The 23,676-nt window shown below is 37.0% G+C and overlaps 1 protein-coding gene across 3 annotated transcripts in view; it reads left to right on the top strand.

Moving 5' to 3' along the window:
* The window catches only part of LOC131681609 (solute carrier organic anion transporter family member 5A1), a 194,511-nt gene that overhangs the window by 74,850 nt on the left and 95,985 nt on the right, over positions 1-23,676 (top strand). For 2 of the 3 annotated variants that reach the window (XM_058962501.1, XM_058962502.1), the window contains exon 3: positions 10,508-10,550. The exons of the other annotated variant lie outside the window; for it this stretch is intronic. The gene's annotated coding sequence lies outside the window, so the exon portion shown is untranslated. The remainder of the gene's footprint in view (positions 1-10,507; positions 10,551-23,676) is intronic. 3 annotated transcript variants of the gene reach the window in all.

Here is a 23,676-nt window from a genome sequence, read left to right as displayed (position 1 = left end):
GTTGTGTCAACATGCTATCTCTCTGGAGGAGCTCACTCTCTTCCAGCATCTGAACCTTGTGTGTGTGTTAACCTTCTAAATCCGACTGGCCGGCAGTGGTATTATGGAAAAAAAGTTTTCTGCCTATAGTCTGACTTCCCCATGCAAAAAACTTGATTTCGGGATGTAGCCGGTGTTAGCCCCGCGATTTTCCAATTACCCATTTCAGAATAACAGAGACCTATCGGTAATCTTTCTGCATCTGAACCGTACACTAAAAATTGAACATCAGAATCGCGGTTCGCGCGAATATGCAAATGTTCACACGGTTATACAAACGATTTCATACATGCGAAATTATATACACACTAACACACGTGACATTCAAACGCCCACCTGCGTATTCGAACATGGTAATATGCACTCAGGTTTTCTACGCAATTTTTCCAATTATATGTTTCCTCACCAATTGCATGTAAAACGTAACCGTAAATGTTGACCTGAGATTTTTATGTCTGCATCATAGATGTATAAAATATGACATCAAATATTGATCTCATTTCACTATCCTTACATACACTGCGTTTCTTCAAAGAATATATGCTCATATTTCTTTGGCGAAACATCAAATTGAATACTTATTTTGTTATCAACACGAGATTTCAACATGTTAATAAGTCAGTCAGAAAGTTTTCTGGTTGATATCATAAGACCATTTTTGAGCTCTCCATTTTGAACTTTTTCGTTGAAACCTGCATAAACATTAACTATATATATTATATCACAACAGGTTTTCAATTTGATATCAGACTCTGGATGCCAGATCATATTGCCGCATCTCGATTTTCTCATTATCCATGTACACAGGCACTTCGATTCGAACGTTGTCACATTCAACCACTTATTTTTGATGGTCAATCAAAATTAAAAATTTTGCCTGGGTCAATTGGTTAAACATTGTGTAATCGCTCTAAAAATCGTCAACCTAATCCCGTCCCGGAGGGCCGAATGTCATATGCCATTCGACTCACTTCGTCGAGATCGAAAAATGTCTGTGTGTGTATGTATGTGTGTATGCGAAAAAAAATGTCACCTCTGTTTCTCAGAGATGGCTGGACCGATTTGCACAAACTTAGTCTCAAATGAAAGGTACAACCTTCCCATCGGCTGCTATCTATTGATTGGACTTCCGGTTCCAGAGTTACAGGTTGAAGAGTGCGTCCACACAGCAAACTCCCATATAAACTGAAATGAAAAATTCTTAAAGGGGGGGAGTAAGGGATTATACCAAAATCGAATTTGCATTTTTGATGCCAAATGACTTTAAAATGCATAAAACGTAAAGATTTGATGAAACCTCGAAAAAAAATTTTTTGACTAAAATTGACTTTTTTTGGACTTTGGCACCTTTTGGCCTTTCTCATATAGAAAGGTTATGCAATCACTCTAAAATCGCCAACATAATCCCGGCCCGGTGGGCCGATTGTCATATGCCATTCGACTCAGTTCGTCGAGATCGTACATGCTTCAAGGATCTTTATAGCATGTAAGCTTTACATGTGCATTCAGTGCCATTATAGAGCAAATAGAAAGCCGATATAATGCTATTGTAATGCTGTGGGTTTATTTGTTATGTAACGCTTCTTGAAGATTATATTCGGCATATTTCATTTTAATCGAACATATGCAATATAGTCTAGGCAGCAAACGCAGTGAAGGACAAGGCACGGTATCTCAGTTCGAGACTTACTAAAGGTAATTTTCGTAAAACATTCATATCATGTTAGAACGAAAACCCATTAAGGATATTCATTACAATGCATTGGAAGAGAGTCAATTACGGTTTTAAACATTTATTTTTTTTCCTTTTTGCTCATCATGCCGAAAGGAAACATAAGAAATGGTTTTAAAACCATGGCGTAAAATTACAGCCAGCTGAAGCTTTTTAATAGCATTGGTAGTGCCAATATAAGGCTTTCAAATTTGACATTTGTGCGCTGCACAGTGGTCCCAAAGAGCAAAAAAGGGGTTTTTTTAGATTGCGTCAAAACGGTTGACTTTAGCAATATGGTGTCTTTGAGAAAGTTTCTTGGGGCAGAACTCCCCTTCTTTCTGTTTTATCAGATTAATGATTAATAGTGAGAGACGGAATTTATTTTCTCCAATAATTCAGATAGACAAATACTTACTTCAGCAAAGTTGTAGAGAAACTCGTTACAAACATTTTACCCGAAGACTTCAACTCTATCTTTTAAGGTTTTTGAGATATGGGACATTATTTGTAAAAGGCCCCTTAATAACAGTTTTTTCATCATAAGTTTTCTTCTAGATTTTTTCCATTATATAAATGTGCTAGAACATTGTTTGGACTATTAAACTGCATTACGTTGCCGAAGATGGAAACTTGGTATCGCTAGTATGTGTGGAGATATTCATGTTTTACATTTCTTATAAAAGAAATGTATAGAATTCGCTCAAACTTTCAAGATTTTTTCCGAGGCCCGGAGGGCCGAGTCTTATATACCAATCGACTCAGCTCGACGATTTGGGACAATGTCTGTGTGTGTGTGTGTGTGTGTGTCTGTGTGTGTGTATGTAACGGACAAATTCTCATTCGTGTTTCTCAGCAATGGCTGAACCGATCTTATCCAAACCAATTTTAAATGAAAGAACTAAAAAACAGTATGAACGCTATTAATTTGTTTTTGATTCTGATGTTTAGTTTCCAAGATATGAATGTTTGAATGCGAAAAAATGGCGTTTTTTGCAGTTTTTTTAAATTATCTGCCGAAATTGACAATATAGATTTACAATTTATATGTTTTTAGATAGCTTTAACGAATACCTTTCGAGCAAGCTATAGATTGTTGAAATCGGACTATTATCAAAAGAGATATTTAACATTAAATTCGGACGAAAGATTTTTATCATTTCCCATTGCCAGAAATATGACCAAAAACATGTAATCTATTTTTAACGCCAAAACGGCTTATTTTAGGTCAATAGTATCTTCGATGAATTTAATGGAGGCAATATGCCCTTTCTTTTGGTATTGTGCTTTTGCTGATTAATCCCCCTATGAGTGAGATATTTTCACAAATTTTCTTGGAAGTGATTATATCGAAATGATCCCTTCAGCAAATTTGTAGCTCTTACTTTTGCGAATAACTTTACTGAAGACTTCAAATATCTATTTTGAATACTTTAAAAGTTATGGCTTGTTGTTTGTGGATTACTCTTTGTCGCCTATTTATTGTTCAATATAGTAATAATCCATTGAAATAAGCCAAACATTATTTCGATAACACGAATTTTGTATTCCATTTTTCTATCTACAACCGCTAGAAATAATCACCGAACACTTCCAAGTTGTCTGGAAGGAACTTGATAACTTATCAGTGCAAAAATGTTCATTTGTGCGAACCTTCTGACTGCAATTTTTCTAACTCATGACCATCGGATCGATCTGAAACATATCGGAAAATGAAAAGCGAAATAAATAACTCCAAGCAACGGCGTAGCCAAGAGAAGGTTTTGGGGTTTAACACCATACAACGCCCCCCCCCCCCAACATACCCACACAAAAAATTGGATTGAAGTTGAAAATTTATTGATGCAGACTGATTTAATTCAATATTACAATAACAATTATCTGATCCGTAGATTGATAACCTGTTGTTGTAAACATCATGAGGACTTTTGATAAATTGTCGGAATGGGGTCCTGATATGTAACTGATCTATTGGTCTTGATTTCACAGTTGTCTAATTGCATCAATATCAAAATCCTGCCTGAAAACATTCCAATAGAAAATTCCAGAGTTCTGTAATCAATCATAATCCTCAGATTTCTTTTCAAATTGAGCTCGTTTTTGTAGAGATGTACTGTAATAAGGGTCTTTATTTAATAGGAAGCGAAGTTAACATTGATTTAATGTCTATAAAACATAGAACTGCGCACCAAAAAATGCATAACTTTTAACATTTGCTAAAAATGTTTTTGCCATTCTCATTTACTCTAAAATTCGTCAATCTAATCCCGACCGGGAGGGCCGAGTGTCATATGCCAATCGACTCAGTTCGTCGAGATCGGAAAATGTCTGTGTGTGTATGTATGTGTGTATGTGGAAAAAATATGACCTCTGTTAATCAGAGATGGCTGGATCGATTTGCACAAAGTTAGTCTCAAATGAAAGGTACAACCTTCCCATCGGCTGCAATTGATTTTTTTTATTGATTGGACTTCCGGTTCCGGAGTTATGAGTTGAAGAATGCAATCACACAGCAAATTCCCATATAAACTGAAATGAAAAATTTTCAAAATCAAATTTGTATTTTTGATGCCAAATGACTTTATAATGCATGAAACATTGAGATGTTTGACAAAAATTGACTTTTTTGGACTTTGGTACATTTTTGCCTTTCTCATATAGAAATCACTCTAAAAATCGTCAATCATACCGGCCCGGAGGGAGTATGCAGTGAGTGGTTGCTACTTTAAAATTAAAACTAGTTTAAAATTTTTGATTTTGATGAGAATTTGATTTTTGTTGTATGACCAATTATATGTATAGGTCAAATGTTTAAAAACAGTAATTTAAGGTCAAGATAGTATCATTTTGAAACCGCCAATTTCGGAGGTTTAGTATCTTCGATGAGTTTTACAAACGTTAAACAGCGCATCATTTGATAAAATAATTTTGACGGTATATCGTCCAAGAAGTATTTATGGTGAATGTTCTCAGGTTAATATTCATCACTACAATAAAGTCTCAACAAATTCGCTAAAGACACGAACTCTGTTACTATTTTCTGAAAAATTAATTCTGCATGATTTTAAAACTTCAAAAATTACGGTTTCGGAATTATGCCGTTTGGACAGTAAGATCGATTTTCACCAAACCCCCACCAATTGTAAAATTGGTATTGTAAAAAAAACGTAAGGGCGATACTTCAATGCTGATAGGTGGGACCGAAAAAGTAAACAATCGTCAAAGGGGCGATACTATCATTTTGTCAATTTCAATAGCAAACACAAATTTTAATTTAATAATTTCAAATACTTCATGAAGTTTTGGGTTTCGATCACTGAATCATGCAATCTAGGATGTAAAAATCACAATAGTTCTTAAATAGGAAATAAAACCAAGTCTGGAAATATTCACTGTTGATTTTCTTTGAATGGTGTCACTGCTAGTATCGCTTTTTTCCAGAAAAAGCGTTGATTTTTAGGTCTCAGTCGCGTTGGAAATTTGAGTAAAGTATAAACTTCATTTCGATTCAAAAAAAAATCGATTTTTTGGCTCAGTACAATATACATAACCCCTTTAGGAAAATTCAGTTTTCCCACCACAATGCATTGATTGAGTAATTTAGATATTTTATTAACAGAGCATTAGCAATAATTCGTTTGTATGTCTATTTTATGGGCCATTTTTCGCTTTCCCATTGATTTGGTTTGAGATTTCTAGCACTGATGTTGTCCTATGCTGATTTGAGCGATTCTCTGAGTCCTGCCACTATCCCATGTAGTATGTGTTATCAAAAACATCGCGAAGCATCAAGTTCTAAATGTTCTCAAACGATATAATATCCGAAGAGAGTGATAAGAGTTATAAGAAATGTCTCATCACACTGTTAGGTGGATTAAAAGCGTTTTTTGATTGAAATTAGCTCTTTTTCCAATGCCGATAATTTTTAAACGGGCAAAAACGGGCAAACCACTTTGTAAACAAATTAAAGTGCAAGAAAAGCACAACAAATGCTGGAAAAATCAGATCTCCCGAAGGCGGCCCTCTATGGAAATACTAGAGCCTAAGTTTGTCCATACTAGAGCTGTTCTGGCATTAAATACATCACCATATATTACTGTTAGTTTTTTTTATTTCGATTATGGAGGTTTAAACCTTAAGGTCATTCGCCTCTTAGGGTTAGAAAAATCTCTTATGAAAAATTTCTAACCCTATGTGCGGGGTTGGGACTCGAACCCAGGTACGCTGCGTACAAGGCAATCCATTTACCAACTACGCTACACCCATCCCCTACTGTTAGTTCTGAAATAAAGGGTTAAAGTCGTAATAATTATCCATTCTTGAGTAAATACCCAAGCAACCAAAAGTTGATATAAAGGAACTACATAAGCTTCTCGTTTTAAGTAATTTTGCAATACGTTTTATGTTCTAATAGCGGGTTAAGCAGTTCTATTAAAGCTTGAGCAGCTTGAAAGTTCGCTAAGAACTTTTTGTGAATTTTAAAGTGTGGTTTTTAACAGTTATGTGTCCAACAAAAAAAAACACCTTTAACAGGCCAATGAGGGTACCCACAAATTGAAATGCTCATAACTATGGCTTCCTTTAACCGATTTGGACACTTTTAGATGTTTTGGATTCAGGAACTCGTCTACTTTTTGATTCTGTACAATAGAACCGGAATAATGGATCTGGTTTTTGGTAATCCGGATTTTCCGGAGTAATGTTCCAGTACTAGGATGTGATTTGTAAATTTTAATAATGCCCAAGCAATATGAGTATCAAAACTCTTCAAATTGTCTCGGAAGTCTGTTTTCTATTGTTACGGGACCCTATGGCAATTTGAAAAACGGAATTGGAATGGAATGGCCACTCACGGCCCCACGGGAACCTGCTCCGGAATGTCCGTTCCGGGGTCAAATCACCAAATGGTTCCAAAACCACGAGATACGGCCTACTGATGCAATTCCAAGAATTTTGATACCCATATTGCTAGTATTCCATTGAAGTTCGCAAATAGTACCCCAGCTCTGGAACCTGCTTCCGGAAACCCGGATTCGCGGGACCCGAATGAAGTAACCCGATTCATTTTTACCAAGTCCAAAAGTGGATGAGTTGCTGAATCCAAAACGGCCAAAAGTATCGAAATCGGTTGGATATTACCTAAGTTATGGGCATTTTAGTTTTGTGGGTACCCGGGTACCCACGTCGGCCTGTTACGTAATAAAAAAATTCAGGAGCCCCTCCTCACTCCCACCCTTTCTATATCAACAATATTATTAACCCAAAAGCTTGACTTAGTGAAGTTCTAAGATGGCACAAAATTTCAATTTCCAGCTATGGATAAAACATAGGAATTTAATTAATTGAAACTTAAAAAGGTACCCGGGTACCGCGTCGGACACACAACGGTTAAGTATTATCCGAACTTCTGTTTGCTTGGGTCAAAAGTTACAGTTGTTCAAAAACTCAATGCATACGCGTGACACCGGAAACTTACAATTCCCTTGCGCCGACTTCATAACAATGGCGCAAGAGCAACCAAACTGCGAGTAATCAATTGCATTTGATGACGGGATAAGACAAACTTCAGCTCAAGTATTTCCATAGAGGGCCGCCAGCATTTGTTGTGCTTTTCTTGCACTTTAATTTGTTTACAAAGTGGTTTGCCCGTTTTTGCCCGTTTAAAAGTTATCGGCATTGGAAAAAGAGCTATTTTCAATCAAAAAACGTGAATATCTCCACACATACTAGCGCTAGCAAGTTTCCATCTTCGGCAAAGTAATGCAGTTTAATAGTCCAAACAATGTTCTAGAACATTTATATAATGGAAAAAATCTAGAAGAAAACTTATGATGAAAAAACTGTTTTAAGGGGCCCTTTACAAATAATGTCCCATATCTCAAAAACCTTAAAAGATAGAGAGTTGAAGTCTTCGGGTAAAATGTTTGTAACGAGTTTCTCTACAACTTTGCTGAAGTAAGTATTTGTCTATCTGAATTATTGGAGAAAATAAATTTCGTAACTTACTATTAGGGGAATTAATCATTAATCTAATAAGACAGAAAGAAGGGGAGTTCTACTCCAAGAAACTTTCTTAAAGACACCATATTGCTAAAGTCAACCGTTTTGACGCAATCTAAAAAAACCCCTTTTTTGCTCTTTGGGACCACTGTGCGCTGGTGCTGTATAATAGCATTAGTACTGCAGAAACGAGCTGTCAATCTCTGCACAGTAATAGCACTATATTTCGACTTTTCTGGCATAATACCCGCATTACATTAGTATTTAGGGCTTAACAACTCTATAAGACTGCTTTTATGTGTATCAAAACCAGATATTAGGCTACATTATAATGCTTATTGGTTACTCGGGAAATGTTCAAATTTTCAATTTTGCCACAACGCCTCTTATCTAAACCCCGAGTGTACTGAAAACTTTGACCACGTATTTCTCGATAACACTTTGTTAAGGTGGCCTGGAAATGTAACTCAAACAAATGATTTTTGATCGTTTTGAAATTTTCATAGTATATTCAAAATTGATAGCGACGTACGAAGGATTTTATTTTAAATTCCTTTTTTTTCAATTCTCCATTTTGTGTCGATTTTTTTGCCATTTTCGGCGTTTTGCCACTCAAAAGTGCGTCGTTTCACGAAAAATCAAAATATCGAAAAAAAACCTACCTACGTCGCTTGCTGTTGTCATAAGGAATTCCGCGTGGGGCAAAAGGCTGCACAGCCGCCATCTTGTGATGAAATTACTTGAAAAAAATGATATTTTGTGATTCATTATTTATGTTATAAATCCCATTTAACAATATTTCGATTCATCCCATTATTTCGGCAAGAAAAATTCCCGAGATATACCTATTTTTTCGAGCTCTTCAGTGATGTAACTCTTTAACTATTTTCCGAAAATGGAGAAATATTGGTCTGGTCTTCGAAATTAATTCATTTCATTGTGCTAATAACGACAAACTAAAATTGAACTATAGAAGTTATAGTTTATTTTTTGGATAGTAAGTCGGATTGTTATATTAGCTCCAAATTTTCCAGAATAGAAAAATCGGTTGCAAAAACTGTCGAATAGACAACCTTCGATTAAATTCCTTCTTGGAATAAACCATTATTTTAATACTTTCATCATCTAACCTTTGTCTACTTGATGTTAATTACCATAAAATACAATGCTTGCGTGGGACGAACTTTGGCAACCCTTTTCATTGACAAGCTCAATTTACAACTAATCTAATAAATGTTAACCAAACCTGACGCAATTGTATCGGTCCGGTTTGGGTCAAACATATGCGATACACACCGTACCAAAGTTGTATGAAACCAAACTACCCCGATCAAAGCCATTCATAAAATCCACATCAAATCTATAAACATCAAAAGCGATGTTGAAACGCATTTCCCGCAAAAACCGAGCAACATTAATCCCATAGTGGCCACAGCTGAGCAGCCCCCTCCGGGGATTGGTCGATCGGTTTCAATAAATCCAATGTTTATAAACTGTCATGAGCCACATGCTACACGTGGCAGCTGTTACCTCCCTGCTGCCACTACTGCAAACATTACTTAATATTAAACACCACGCGTTTGCCAAATCGATCTGGGTCCCATAACTGCCCAAAGCGAAGGGTTTACCTACGAAGAAACTTGCTTTTTGCAACCATAATCGTGACTCACTGAGTCTTTCCTTTCGTCCCATCACCGAACGTAATCGAAGTGACAAAAGAAAACACATATTTTTACTACTTTCATTTTTTGCGGTCACACGACAAAAATCACAACCGTAGTAGAATCTTATTTCAACCGTTTACCTTCAAACAATAGCGTCATTAGAGAAATTTACAACCAGCAAAAACTGCCGATTCTTCATCTCATGGGGGACCGATTGAGGTTCGCTGTAGCCTGGAAATGGCAAAGCTGCTTGTTCGGTGCTTCAAGATGCAAAAAGAGAAACGCAATTCAATCTGGGTGACCGTTCGTTCCCTCAAAGTTAAACGTTTGAAAGTGCTTCTTCGTTTGAGTCTGGGAATGATGCTTCTTGTGCTACTTTATATTCATTACACTATTTCATAGCGAGTTAGATCACTTCACTAAATTTTGTCAAGTTACGTAAGATAGATAATTTCTCAACCCGAACAGCCATTTAACGGAGATCGATCCCGTGGCTTGACGCACTGATGCACTAATCCTCCTCCAAGATGGTCCTTTTCAAAAGCTGAAGAGTATCATTTTTCTTTCACTTAGCTGTGACGCTCCAAAGGGAGTAGTCCTCACACTAACTGGATTGTGGGAAAACGGGAAAAATTACGCAATCGTAAAAACTTTGTCGCTTCTGGAAGCGCCCACGCTTGGACGTGATTGTGTCGGAATGGTGCCAAAAATGTGAAAGAAATGATGATAGCATGAAAGCTTATCGCCAGCGAAAAGCATGCTGTGAGTGGCAGAAGGGCGCCTAATTTATGGCGTCGATTTTTTTAGGAATGATCATTTGAATCAGAGGGATTTGTTTACATTACACTTTTCAGCTTGTAAAAACTTGGCATCTTGTTCTATGATGGATGTTAATTCATTTATAAAATGTTGCGAACTTTGTGCTGCAACATTTAATTTCTTGGTGTATGCCAAAACAGTAACAAAATATGAATTCCTGCTCACTTATGGCGGTGAAATAAATGTAGCTTGTAACTGGCTGAACCGATAACACCACTTTGCGGTCATTCTTTAGGTAACAAAACTAATAAAGTATTTATCTTTCAAATTGCAGCCTTTTGCCACCACATCTACACCCCTTGACACACTTCAAAAAGGTAAGCTTCTCAAAGTTTGACAAAAACCTTCTTCCCCTATTAGTACACCAATGGACAGCTCGCAATCAACAGCTAACCTCACATATTGAACACTGAATGACACTAACCTCAGAATGTCATTAAATCAACATCCACATTGACGCTCCCACATCTGATCCAATCAGGGACAAACGGCTCTAATGAAGGGGCGTCGTATGTGCATATATGTACTACTATTTAGCAGTAACACGTACTTCCAAACTGTACGTCTAAACTCATGCTGTCAAGTACCTATACCTGATTCCGCGCACCACAATCAGAAGTGCCATGCCCATCAACGACAACAACTAAATCCTACGACTGTTCATCCTACAGGCGAATCTGCAGAAATGGTAATTCGAGTATGGGGAAACCCTTCAAATAATTTTGGTCCAAGGCTCTGCAGCTAATGGCGATGATTGTCTGCGTCTGTTTGAGCAGGGCATTCTCCGATCAAGAATCGAGGAAACGCATTAAGAAAAGTTAATACTATGATAAGACAAACATAAATTGTTCCCCAACTCAACCCCCACCCCCCGCGACGCTAGCTTCGATTGCATGCGAATACCGAAAGTGTTAGTCGGATCCATACCACCTAAATACTCGACGACAATTTGACGCCACTCTCCGACTAGAGTGCACACCTGGTCTGACAGAGAAAAAACATGGCAGCATTCTCATGTTTTTTTACATTTCCTATATTTTTTTTCTAAAATCCTTGTTTGGCTTCTAGCATCAAACAACCGACAAATGCTTACCGTTTACTTGGTGCCATGGCAGTTCATGAGTCATGCAATCTTTTATGCGACTGTGGTGCTTTGTCGGATTACTACTGTTACGGTCCGCACTGGTATGGCACTATTTGTGGTTTAACTGGCGACCTTGCCATACAATCACTGAGGCTTGGGTATAATGCAGAGAATGTCTTTATTCAGCTTTTTCTTAGGTATGATTCATGATTCGTTCAGGTTTTCACTTTAATTGTGCCCTATACTACAGTGACAATTACTGCATGGTGCCATGCAATAAAATGTAAATTGTTAAATCGTATTTTAATGGACACGGAAACTATATAAAATAATCTCATAAACGACTATTGTAATGCACACCACTCGCTTTTTCGAGTCCAGCCCCAAACAAACAAAGTCCAAATGGTTAAGCTGATTACAGGCTGTTGGTCTGTAACCTGTCACTTGCTTGAGAGGGTTCAGGTTACTTTTTGTAACCGGGATTTTTTTTTGCAAAAAGCCAATTAGATCCAACTTAACCTAACAGATATATAATAATCAGTAAGGAGTACTTTGTGCGATTGGCCTATTGCGATTCATTGGAGCATCAAATATAATTAATTGTAATAAAATAATACAAAAATTTCGGGATGGTGGAGAGTTCTGAACATAGTTTTTGTTTTCGGGGCCTAACTACTGTAAACATCGGTCGATTGTCAATTTTTAAATCGGTTTTTGAAGAGGATATCTTAGTACATCCACAGGCTGAAGCAATTTAAAATAATCAATATGGTGTTTAAGATATGGCAGATTGTGTGAAATACGGGAAATCGGTAGTTTTCATTTTGGTGGGGAGTTGTGATCCAACGCATAAAGTAGGACAAAATGGTATGTTTTTGTACTATATTTTATAAATGTTCAAAGATAAATACTAAGATAACTCTAAGCTAAAGAAGTGATGAAGACGTAATTAAGTAAAGGTTATCCGCGCTTAGCCACCTAAATTCACAGTTGCTGCACGGGGCGATTAAAATCGTTCCCATAGTATCAGGCGTACTATTTTCATATTTTGATTATAGAGGTTTTAATCTTAGTGTCATTTGCGTCTTTGTCGGGTAAGAAAAATAGTTTCACCTGTGTTTTATTCATATCTAATTATTATTAAACTGCAAAGTACGAATAAAACTTAATTTATTTGATAATCACGTTTCGAATCATGGAAAATAGTTGCTGGCAAAAAGAACGACCTAACTAAATGCTGCTTTTTAAAAAATAGCTGTGGTTTCTGTCACGGTACATATTGCATGTCCAAGCACACTTTATTAGTGTGACGAAAAATGGCAGCTTTTTTCGAAAGCAGCATTTAAATAGGTCGCTAATTTTTCCAATAACTATTTTTCTTGATTCGAAACATGACGGACGTGAGTACATTTGTTTCTATACGCATACTAACATGCTAACGAGTACAGTTGAGCTTTCAGAAAAGGTAGGTAGAATGGATTTATTTCGTGAACTATTTCACCATTCTAGTACCGAACTATTATTCATGCACCAGTTCAAATACATTAATAATATTTTAGGATTTTGTGAATTGTTCAACGGGCACGAATAGTGACCCAGCAAACCAGCAATCGTATATAAAAGTTTACAATAAATTACAAATAATGACAGGCTAAATCAAAATTACAAATAGTGCAAGCAAAAATTATGTTTTGTTGTAACAAGTTCACATAAAATGCAAATCTGTGATCGAAATACAAAATGTTGACTTGAAGTTATTTATTAGTCCACTACAACTTAAAACAAAATTGTACATGCGGAATAATAAAGACAATTTTGAAACATTGTATAGAAATTAATTTGCAATTGGATTAAACTGCAAAATCGATCAAAAAATAGTCACCTCCTTATAGCACTTCGCAAATTCTCTGCCAGACTAGTTCAATATTTGAGCAATAAAAATGGCTTGAGTACAGAATGTACGTTGTGATTTGACAGGTATAGAACGTATCATTGGAGTGCCATATTGAGGTTGGATTATGGTATTTTTAGATCGTAATCACAAAGCGACAAAAATGATCAAATGTAATCGTTGCTTGACAGTGTATAAATAGATGAGTACATAGCGGCTATGCTGGGAATACGAAGATCTCAGGTTCGAAACTGGAAGTAAATGCGTAGCTACCTGCTTTTAATAATTGATGTTCCAGTAACTCCAACCTCACCCATGAAAAACATATCTACCAGTGTGGGCGTAACTGTGTATTATAACAGAATTATGGAAATTTCATCCTGTTTTTTATTTTTATAATATTAGTTTTAAAAAAATACTTCTTGCTACACCATTGGGGACCTTAAGCTGCATAAACCTTCATGTGTGATTGTAAAGTTGATCATATATAAACTCAAAATGATAAGCTAGATGATTGTATAATGCTTCTGATGAGATCAAAATTCGTCGTAAATCACATAGTTCTACTATACCGATTTGTTGTACGTATATGGCTTCCACTTTTGTTCACATAGAAGAGTTCTGTGCATTTTATACAATCAATTCATATCGTTGAAAAGTACAGTTAATCAAATTACAACTTATTAAAATTAATCAAAATGTTGGCTGGGGTGTTGTTACTATAATGAATCGGTTCACGAATACATGAACAATATTTTAAGATTTTGTGAACTATTTCAAGAGCACGAATGGTGAGTTGTAACTAATTCGCTAGGAATCATGAATCAGTTTACGTATACAAGAACAATATTTCATGATTTTGTGAACTATTTCACGAAGACGGATAGTGAATCGTGACTAATATATTAGGAATCATGATGAATGAAAGGATTCATGTGAGTGATATTTCGAGCTTCGTGAAATAGATAACAAGAAAATATGCGTTGAACTTGTGAACTAATTCGTAATTGCGAAAACCAGGTCAGATTCAAGATGTAATGAATCATTTAACAGTTCACGTCGTATAGTTGAACTCTGATTAATGTTCCTAAGCCTATGAATAAAACTACGGCTGGATGTTGTTGGCTCGAATCAAAACTTGTCGAAAGTAAGCAAAGTTCATTCCGTAGTGTCAAGCTGGCGCCCAGATGGCGAAATCGTTAGAGTTCAACGGGGTGCCGGAGCGTTACCAGAAAATTTTTATTTCCCAGATTGAATTTTAGGAAACTTCCCAGTTAAGCTTAGCCGGAATGCTGACTAATTTGTATTCTAGTTGAAATCGGTTGTGTCACTGGAGCCAGAGTACGAATTAAAACCATCCAGAATTTCGGCTCATTTCCGGTTGAACTTTACTAAGTTCCGGTAACCATCCGATACCCGTTAGAAACCTCTGTTTAAGGTGTACCAGTACGATGCGTTTAGCCGCATAACCGAGGCCTAGCAACCAAAACAACAAAAAAGTCACTGAGGATCCGCCGGACGAGGTAGCCGCCGACCCGCCGTCGGCAGCAAGCAAACCTGTGATCCAATCGCTTGCCCGGCTTACTCAAACATAGGGGCTACCCCTAGATTAAGTCTGACTGAGCGGTAGCGAAGTCGGACAGCACGCGCTAAAGCGATGTGGCGTAGCCACATTGGGTGGTGGAATCAAAATAAAATTAGCAACGCTAGCAAAATGTAAACACAAATGAACACTTTGGATGAACCTTTCGTCAATTGACATTTCGACGACTTTTCATTCGAACCAATAATAGGGGCCTTAAAATTATGAGTCAACTTTTGATTTTATGAGTAATGTTCATAAAGTTGTGAACTACTTCATGCACAAAAAATCGATGTGTCAATGACGTGTCGGAAACCGTGACTGAAGTTCACTAAATAACAACTAATAAATTCGTTGTTGAAGGGAAATTCAAAAATAATTATAAACATTTGATTTTTGTACATGGTACTGTTTTCGTAATATAAGAACGTGATTGTCCAGAATTCATGGCACTTTATGCATGATTTTGGGAACAAGATGTTTCTGTGTGGTGGAATTCCCTCCAGGCAGCTAAAATAAATGTCTGACTGAATTTCTGAGGGCCTGATTGGCAGAAGTTTGCCAGAATGCCAGAAGAAATGAACGAACCGTTTTTGAAAAAATAAATCGCTTAACGGTTGAACGGTTTTGTTATTGCGGTTATTTCATCAAATTGTCCCTGTTTTAAATTTTCAATTTATGTTAAAACATGACTTTAATAAAAATAAATATAAATTTGGTTCTACTTACCATATTAAAACTGAATCCAATCCTTGTGTGATTTGAACTGCCAAAATATTCCATCTTTGAAACTTGACATCCAAATTGCAAAACACGTACAAAGAGAAGCAAAGTCAAATTCGTGCGTAGAATCTGCCCACCATAGCTAGCTGAAATATAGCAGAGCTCTGACAACAATTTGGATAAACTTTGACGACTGCTGTAAGATTTACGGCATTCTGCAAGCAAGCGGGATGCATGTACAGCTGGATGTTGGATGTTTCTCTTTTTTATTTCCATGTAAGAAACGGAACTTCAAAAGAGAAATAACAACCGCCACCTTTGAGAGATTAAAACAAAATAGTCGGATGGCACATTTGGGAGATTCTAGTATATTAGGCTTTAAAACTTCAATAATGCGCTCGTGGCACTCTTCGTCTTCTTGTTTGTTGTGCTGACGAAGCCGGTGTAAAAGAAAGAATCTGCTGACGATACTCAGTAAATAATGATTCTAGTTAGGTAAATTATTCATTCTCCCTGTAAAATTAAAGATGTCAACTATAGGTCGATCTTATTACCCCTCTATTTAACCTCACGCTTCCGCCCTGAGAGACAATTTAATAACTCTATCATGATAAGCAATTTTATTTATGATTGCTTCCAATAGTGTGTATTGCTTCCGACAAAATGTTTGTGTCAATATACTTTCTCAGCACGCACAGTCAGCTAAGTGGTGACGTTCATCATACTATAGCACACGAGTCTGATATGTCGCATTATAACCTAACAGCTTAATTCAAGAAATCGCCTGTAGATACAGTTTACTTAGTTGTCAGCACTAAGTGTTTTTCTTCACGTTTTAAACTTTTTTAATTCTAGCTCTATGATTTAGAAAAATTGGGACGGGCATAGTGTTGTAGGTAAATCGATTGTCTTATACGCAGCTAACCTGGGTTTGATTGCAAACCCCGCACATAGGATTAGAGATTTTTCTAAAACAGATTTCTCTAACTCGAAAAAAGAAGTGAATGATCCTAAGGTTAAAACCTCTATAATCAAAATAAAGAAAAAAATCAGAAAAATTGTTAATATTCACCAAACTCAAACTTTTGTAAAATAATCTATCCGCCTATTTTGCTACAAACTATATTTAAATCAATTAAATGGACACAATGGCTAGTTCAAGATTTTCAGTTCTTTCCATTTTGCATTTGTGGATTATGTAAAATGATACACATTGCATAAACGAACTGACTGCTGGCTACACGGAAATAAACGTGAATAAAGTACCATAAATTCGTGAGTAAAGTACAATGAATTCTGGAACAATCACGTTTTACGTTACGAAAACAGGACCACGAAAAAAATTCATGTGTTTTATAATTATGTTCCATTTTCAGTCAGTAACACCTAAATAACAATTAATCCTGTTAAGACAGATGTCTTCCGTTTAATACCACTATAACAATAATAATGAAAAACTGTTGCTTTTCACCATCAATCAGATACTAGTATTTCAATTATTAGGTATAGTCTTCTTCAGTGTTCATATCAGTCTGAAGTAGACTATACGTAATAGTTGAAATAATAGTATCTGATTGATGGTGAAAATCAACAGTTTTTCATTAATATTATTATAGTGGAATTAAACGAAAGACATCAGTCTTAACAGGATTAATTGTGACATTCCATTAAGTCGCTCAAAAAGTTTTGAATTCTGTAAAAAATTGTAAATGACGCTTTTATTTGTGAAGATATTTGTTTTTGTTTTGTATACTTCAGTCACGGCTTCCGCCATACCATTACCAATATCGATTTTCTGTGCGTGAACTAGTTCACAACTCTATGAATATTATTCAGAACACGAAAGGTTGAATCGTGATTTTATTCATAGCTTTTGGGAAATATATTTATTCGTGCACTATTTCACGAAACCCGGAATATTATTCTTTAATCTTTTCAATCATCGTGAACTAGTTCATAACTCGAAATATATAATAGTCACAATTCAATATCCGTGCTCGTGAAATACAACCTGCACCATTCATGATCATGAACTAGTTCACAAAACCATGCAATGATTTTTATATATTCGGGAACTAGTTCATGATTCCTAGTATAATAGTCACTATTTACAATTCGAGCTTGTGCAATAATTAACAAAATCGAAAAATATTATTCATATATACGTAATCTGATTTATGACTCCTAGCAACTCAAGCGACACGAATGGTCATTCGTGCTCTTGAAATAGATTACAAAATCATGAAATCTTATTCATAGGAACGTGAACCGATCTATGATTTCATGACCATGTGTGGCCGTGAAATAGTTCACAAAATCAAAAAATATCGTTCATGTTTTGCTGAACTAGTTCATGATTCCTAGTATAATTTTCTCGACTGACCATTCGTGCTCGTGAAATAGTTCACAAAATCATAAAATATTCATGAATTTGTGAACTGGTTAATGACTCGTAGTACATGATTCACGATCTTTCTTGAGTGCTTGTGATATTCACAACACATCGGTAACCGTTTTCTACTTCATACAACTCTACACATGGTCTTGAATTTTTCACGTGAACTACTTCACAAAATTTGGGTTTTGTCGTGATATGTCATATATTTCAGTACACCCTATAGCAGTGGTTTTCAACCGAGGGTGAATTCACCCCCAGGGGTAAAGTAGACTATTGTAGGGGGTGAATTATGCGGGATAGATTTAAACTTGTTATCCTAACATTGCCGTCGAAATTTTGTTTTTATTTATAGTTTCAGTGTATCAAGAATTGAGAACTGAGAGCGGGACAGGAACAGGTTTCTGATTGGAAAATTATGGTTTTTATCCAATTGAAAATCATTTTATTCTGAGAGAGTAACGATGGTAAACAATTTTCAGAAAGGGGTACATCATAAGGATCAATATTCGGAAAGGGGTACATGGAACGAAAAAGGTTGAAAACCACTGCCCTATAGCGACTAGTAATACCTGCGAGCAGCAGATATGAGAAAACTATTGGAATCTCAAACATCATTATCCAATCGATAAGGTTCAATGTGATGTCTGAATAGATTACGAAAACTGCGTTGAGCATCAAAAATATGTAATAGAGCCACGAAGCTTGCTCGTGATGTAGTTCACAAAACGAGATACCGCGAATCATTCACGGTTTTATTTACCAAATCATATTGTCACGTTACTGCGAGTGAAAAATCCATTTGTAATTAAACATGAACAGTAGTCTGTGACTAAAAGTCAAAAATTGAACCAGTCTACTAGTCACATTACCGCAGGTATCAAATTCGAACATGAGCTCAAGAATAAAGTATCACTTGGATGTTTGTAATCTGTTGGTACAAAAGATGAGGAGGATTTATGCTTTCTGGAGAATGGGTTTGAATGAAACCTAACTCCAGGGGCTTTTCCCTGCTCCAAATAAAATAAAATAAAATGAAATAAAATCACGATAACTATGCACGTTAAATTACAAAATTACAAATTACAAATTAAATTACAAAAAAAAACGTGACTAAGATCCTGAAATGATTCGTGATTAAAGTATCAAAAATCGTGACTATTATCCTGAAATCTTGAACATAAATCACTCTACGTGTGACTAAAATATCACGATAACGTAGATAGAAATTACGGCAATCCTGCATAAGATCCTGAAATCATGAATATAAGTCACGCTACTGTGAATAAAATATGACGAAAACGTGAATATATATTACAATCAGGAATCAGTAGCGTCTGGCTCAAATGGCACGTTCCCCATGTTGATCGGAGATTTGTGCCTTGCCAAGAATCGTCTTTTCATCATTTTCCTGATGGGAAGGATTGGGGAAGTGGTAAGGTTAGGGGTAAGGAAAACAATGACACATAACAATTAAAACAGAGCATTCTGCACCCCCGGAGTGATGCTGAACGATCTGCAGGTGCTACAACAGCAGGAATAAAACTTCCAACCCCCGGAGGGATTTAGAACCTCTACTCAAACAGTGAGCGGATATATCAACACCCTCGAGGGGATATTGAGATAACAGAACGACAACACCCCCGAAGAGATATTGTCATTCAAATACGGCTAAAAAACTATAGCTCTTTACCACACTGGGTTAGGAACAAAAGCATCTATGTATGGAGAACCAAAAATCCGGATGCGCAATTGCATTAATACAGGGCAATTGTATATCAAATGATATGATGTTCCGTAATCGGATTCACAAAGATCACATGAATAATACTCAGCGCGCTGAATAATAGCCATGTGATAATTGAGTTTGCAATGTCCAGTCAGTGCCCTGACCAGAATACTGCAGTTGTGCTTGGAAAAATGCAACGAATTTCTTGTTGTTTTCGGACTCACATCCGGCAGAAAAGCCTTTGTTTGAACGCAACTTTGCAAGCTACGCCAATGGTTGGCATGTTCGAATGCAGCCCAAGAGCGAATCTTGTGCTTTATCCAACTTATTAACAGTGGTAGAACTGGTTCTGGACCAACGAAATCAGTCGCAGCGCCAGCTCTAGCCAATTCGTCCGCCCATTCATTTCCAGTAATACCGGAATGACCGGGTACCCATAGAAGGTAGATAGCATTTGAAATGCTAAGTCCTTCGATTTGAGTTCGACATGCGATTACTAATTTCGATCTCGAATCTGCCGAACTAAGTGCTTTCAGGGCAGCCTGACTGTCAGAGCAAAAATAGTTTCTTTTACCGCAAATTCCCTGTTGAAGTGCGGATTGTACGCCACACAGAATCGCAAAGATTTCTGCTTGGAATACGGTACAGTATCTACCAAGCGAATGAGATTGGTTCAATCTCATCTCATGACAATAGGCACCAGCACCGGCTCGGCCCTCCAACAAAGAACCGTCCGTATAACAAACTACGCATTCTTCAAGTTGTCGCTCCATCCAGCCAGACAGCCATTCCTCACTAAGAGGAATTCTCACATTGAACGTTTTAGTAGGAAAACTACATGTGAGTGAAAGGTCACTGTGAGCAAGTGTATATTCATCCCAAGTAACCATTTGGGGCCACAGTCTTGTGTGGCTAGTTACACGATCTATTGGGTTACTGTTCCAGAGCCCAGTAACCTTAAGACGGTATGCACAAGAAAGTGCTTCTTGTTTCAGAAACACATGTAGTGGTTTTATGTTCAAGAGTGCCTCGAGAGCAGCAGTAGGTGTTGTCGAGAACGCACCAGTCATCGCCATCAAGACCATCCTCTGAAGATGGTTTAACTTTGATTGGATTGTCGTGACTCCTCCCTTCTGCCACCAAACAAGGCACCCGTATGGCAGTATTGGTCTAACAATTGTTGTGTAGATCCACTGAATGTACTTGGGTTTGAGTCCCCAGGATTTGCCGAAAGCCCGTCTACATTGGCCAAAGGCCATGCAAGCTTTCTTGATCCTGAAATCGATGTGAGCTGTCCAATTAAGTTTTGAGTCGAGAATTACCCCAACGTACTTAACTGGATCTTCGACAATAATTTCAGAGTCAAAAAACTGCAATGGACGAGCTCCGGTTGTAATTCTTCGCTGCGTGAAAAGCACCATTGAGGTTTTATTTGGATTAACTGATAGTCCAACATGAAGACACCACCGCTCAACAACACATAAGGCTTGTTGCATCAAATCAAAAAGTGTGTTAATGCAAATACCGGTGATCATTATATGATAATCATCGGCGAAACCATACGTCGGAAACCCAAGCTCATTTAATTTTCTCAACAAGCTATCGGCGACAAGGTTCCATAGAAGTGGTGAAAGCACACCACCTTGAGGACATCCACAGACACTCAGTTTCCTCATCTCTACTTGTCTTAACGATGAGCACAGATGTCGGTTGCTAAGCATTGCGTGTATCCAGTTCGTGATATATGAAGGTACTCCATGATCTCGTGCTGCTTCCAAAATGGATTCGAAAGACACGTTGTCAAAAGCACCTTCAATATCGAGAAAAACTCCTAAACTTGATTGCTTTTGTGAAAAAGCTTGTTCAATGTTGTAGACAACATTGTGTAACAGGGTGGTAGTAGACTTCCCCCGCTGATATCCATGTTGCATTGCATGCAGCGGGTGCTCGCCCAAGCTACCATCCCGAATGTAGTGGTCGATTAAACGTTCCACTGATTTGAGAAGGAAGGTCAGACTGATCGGTCTAAAGCTCTTTGCCTCCTCATAAGTGACGCGGCCACCTTTGGGAATGAATTTGACAGTTATTTCCATAACTGACATACTTCAACCCGCCGGATGCCACGCGGCCTCTAGGCTGGTTTTGTCCGGAGAAAGATAATAGAGTTATCAACCTCCTAGTGGACCACAGCCAGTTACTGGGGAGTTCGCCCGGCTCTTCCCAGGCTCCGTTCGCCATTGAGAATATTTTAAACCCCCTCAACAATTTTACCCATAGCACGGGTCGCATGACACTATGGAATTGGGGTTCCCTGTTTGGTGTTACCACCGGAACAGGTAGTCCGTAGTGTAATTCTTAGCCGGTTGAAACAACCACTACCGACACTACACGGCTTATCTAGGCTGTTCGGAGAAAGAAGCTGACATTGATGGACAGCTCCCATAGATGGCCGAACAGCCGGCAAATAACGTGCATATAAATTACAAAAAAACGTGACTAAGATCCTGAAATGATTCGTGATTAAAGTATCAAAAATCGTGACTATTATCCTGAAATCTTGAACATAAATCACTCTACGTGTGACTAAAATATCACGATAACGTAGATAGAAATTACGGCAATCCTGCATGAGATCCTGAAATCATGAATATAAGTCACGCTACTGTGAATAAAATATGACGAAAACGTGAATATATATTACAAATATTGTGAATAAAATCCTGAAATCATGAACATAAATCGTGCAACTCTGCCAGCAAAATCCGATATTAATCTCATGAATAAAATATCACAGTAACGTGATGAGAAATTACGAAAATCGCGACTAAGCTCATGAAATCATGACCATTGTTTTAGTTGACATACTAAAAACCAGTTTATCCCCAAAGTATTAACAAGAATCATAACAAAAACTAAACATGTCCAGTAACACAATCAAAAATTGCAATTTAACGCCAAGTACATTTTTGCGCGAACTAGTTTTTTAAAATCACAAATAGTTTCATGAATACGAAGATTATTATCCATAATTCTGGGAACTTAGTCACGATTTGCGTAAATCCCTCAGTTCACGAAATCGTGATTTTTTGTTCGTGAATTTATGAACGTATTTTTCCCCTGTACTCTGAATAGTATTAAGCAGTGTGATGAATTAATTTCAATTTTATGGATTTTAAAATGGAACAGGAAAACCCCACCAATTTAGGGACGTTTTAAAAATGACGTAACGCTTTATTGGGGGGTGAGGGGGGGGGGGTTTACAACAAATTGTGACACATGGGGGAGGGAGAATAGGCTAGAACGTTACGTAACATGTTGAATGCTGGCGTAAAAAAAAACAATTTTCGATGAATTTGTTACGTAATTGAAGAGGGGGGGATAGAGAAATTTGTGCCAATTTTGTCCATGGGGAAGAGTTAGTTTTGGACATTTTTTGAGTTACGTAATTTATGAATACTCCCTTGCATCGCCTCCGCGGCAATGTGTAATCAAATAGAGATAAAATTTGTTCAGTCCCGATAGAAATTTTCATTGGTTTTCGAGATAAGAGCCAGTATTTTGACTACGACGCGTATTCCATATCCAAGTTTTAGAGATTCTCATATTGTGGAGTGAATTAAAAATTATGGATGAATGTCTTACCGGTGATAATCTTGCGCCACCGACATACTTCAACCACGTATTCTGTGAAAAGTTTAAAAAACCATTCATAATCGTGGTTAGTAACCATAACTAAAATAATTCTTTAAGTGCCTCTTATTGCATATCGAGAATTATATTTGTTCGTGGATTTGAAATTGATCATAAACACTACGAAAGAGGAAAATAAAGATAATTATTTTACAAATGACAGCATTTTACTCAAAACCAATGGGTCATTCCACGTAAGATTTGCAACCAAAATTTTAATTCCTTCCAATTTTTTTCTTGCATTCTTTAGCTTAAAATAATTGACTTTTTTTTGTTTTGGCTGAATATGACATTTTTTTCAAGTTATTAGTTCTTGAACTTTTGAAGTTTTTAACGTTGAACATTTTTC

This window comes from Topomyia yanbarensis, chromosome 2 (genome assembly GCF_030247195.1).
Source record: "Topomyia yanbarensis strain Yona2022 chromosome 2, ASM3024719v1, whole genome shotgun sequence".
Taxonomy (NCBI): Eukaryota; Metazoa; Arthropoda; class Insecta; order Diptera; family Culicidae; genus Topomyia; species Topomyia yanbarensis.
The sequence above is the reverse complement of the archived record's forward strand: the minus strand, read 5'-3'. Positions and strand labels throughout refer to the sequence as shown.